This window comes from Passer montanus, unplaced genomic scaffold, assembly GCF_014805655.1.
Source record: "Passer montanus isolate IOZ18808 unplaced genomic scaffold, ASM1480565v1 scaffold9, whole genome shotgun sequence".
Lineage (NCBI taxonomy): Eukaryota > Metazoa > Chordata > Aves > Passeriformes > Passeridae > Passer > Passer montanus.
In genome coordinates, this window is record NW_024374367.1 from 6,651,873 (window position 1) to 6,654,225 (window position 2,353).

The following is a 2,353-nucleotide window of genomic DNA, read 5'->3' on the forward strand; positions in this document are numbered from 1 at the left end:
AAGACCTACCTATACCACTGTCTGTCCCAGCTAAATGCACTAGCAGGGTACCTTATGCAGACAGGAGGGGGTAAGGAGTGGCACCTGGGGTGCAGAGCCAGGGCTTTAACAGTGTGCTGTGTCTGGCTGAGAGCTGCCAGGCTGTCCGAGCTGCTCCCTTCCCCTGAGGATCCAGTGGGGTCAGGAGGGACCTCCCAGAGATGTCCCTCCTGCTACAGGGTCCCAGTTGGCATCACCACCAGTGACTGTGGTTCTTGCATGAGGATCTAGGGTGGCACACAGGGGCTGTGCCATTCTTCATGGCCCATGAGACCTACTCTCTCCTGATGAGATGCTCAATCAGTTGCTGGAGACATTAAAGAAGGCAGTGAGGAGGGAATGGTGCCATTGGGCTTGGGAAGTGTCCTGGGTTGGGACCCTGAGGGCTTGGTGAGTTGCGAGCACTCAGGGAGCAGCTGGTGGGCCAGGGGAGAGCCCAGAGCCCACCAGGATGGCCGAGTGGTGAAGGCGTTGGACTTAAGATCCAATGGGTGCATGCCCGCGTGGGTTCGAACCCCACTTCTGGTAGGAGACTCCTTTTCCTCCGGGTCCAAAGTTCCCAGCCCAGCTTTTGGAGCATCACTTCAGAGCAGGGAGGGGGTCTCTGGCACTGTGCCTGGGGAGCTGAGGCCATGACTGGGCCTCCCTGCCATCCAGGCTGAATATGTACAGAGACACAAGCCAGTCCCTCTAGCACACAGGCTGTGGATCTCCTCTTCCAAGCAGGGAGTGCTGAGACAGTCATAGGCTTGAATCCCACATGCTCCCAAAATAGTGACTTGTTTTTCCCATGGCAGAAATAGAAAAACCTGACTACCCAGAACGGGGGGGAAAAAAAGGTGTTGAGCACTAAATATTTTGGGTAAGTCACAAGGGGAAACCAGTGCGAACAAGTGGGTTCAGGGAAACAGGTTTGGGGTTTCTGAAAGTCAGTTCCTTTTATCAGCCCTGCCCCATGACCCCAGACCCATTGCAGACTCACCCAAAGCAACATTTGGCACTCTCTGAGGGGATTTGGCAGTGTCACAACCCCCTGGAAGAAGCCAGCATGGCAGGACAGTGTTCCTCATGCTGCTGGTTAGACTTGGGAAATGCACAAGGAGCTGAGAGCTGTTCCTCTGCTGCACGGGGTCACTATGCATGGTCTGTTTTGGGTCAGTGCCTCCAAATGCTCACGGGACTTTTGCTCCCTTCTTTGTGTGCATGGATGGGCAGCAGATATTTCCCCCAGCAGAGGGTTATGCTGCTGGACTCGCAGAGATGCTGTCAGGATTTTATTTGGCTGCTTTGCTCCAGCCCGAGGCCAATCGGAAATGTCCTACTGCTGGGACATGATTTGAAGTGATGGTGTTAATTTGGTTAATTAGGATTCCTGGGAAGCGTGCACTTCTTGCAAATCAGCTTACCATTGTAGTATCACTGCAAAGAGTTATTTGCTGGTGCATGGGGTTATGTATGAATTTATGATTATGATGTAGGACCATTAATTTCATGTTTGTGGCAGATGATACAGCTCAATTAAAAGTTGCACGTTGAGATCTTTGGCTCTCTCTGATATGTGAGAATCAGACAGTGGCCTCCAGGAAGCCTTAAAGGGCCTTATGAGTGGCCATATAACAAATGGGGCAAGACCCAGAGGAGAGGGCAGGGGAGGAATTACTCTGCTCCTTTCCCATTTGATTAGTGCTGGGATGGAAATTTTGTGCATATCTTTTTGTGCTATACTTGACTTGTTGCAACTAACCTCAGTCATTAAGTGACGCAAAGAATGACAAACACATCTTTGAGATATCCCAGGGGGTCTCAGCAGCACTGTGGGTCAAGTCCTTTGCCTCTGATGGCTTGGAGTCAGACTCCTGTCTAGTTCATGTGTCAAAGGCATTTGGTGGCTTCTGCTGAGTTCAAAACTGAAATCTCCTCATTTGAGCTTCTCTGTTGATCCATATTCTCAAAAAGCTTGTGTTTTTACTGCCCAAGGGGTATGGGTTCTGTGTGTTTCAATCCCTCGAGGGTGCTTATCCACTTTACAAAAGCATTGGGCAGACAGAGCATCATCTGGGGGCAGCAGGAGCTGAATTAACAGCCCTTGTATGGCACAGCCCACCAGAGTTGTAGGGATGGCTGGGGCCAGATGTTAATATGAGTCAGGACTGAGACCAAGTGACAAATCCCTGTAAGACTCCGGGGCTGGAGATTTGGGGATTGCAACAGGAATGAGTGAAGTGACCAGGGTAGGGGAAGGCTGTGGGGACTGATAAGTGAACTGCCTTACATGAGGCCATAGCTTTCCCCCTTCTCACCCCACATCCTCCAA

The 2,353-nt window shown here is 51.2% G+C and overlaps 1 non-coding gene across 1 annotated transcript; it reads left to right on the top strand.

Moving 5' to 3' along the window:
- The first annotated feature begins 484 nt into the window (after nucleotides 1-484).
- Nucleotides 485-567, top strand: TRNAL-UAA. The gene has a single exon. It is a non-coding gene; the product is annotated as a tRNA-Leu (tRNA).
- The last annotated feature ends 1,786 nt before the right edge of the window (nucleotides 568-2,353 follow it).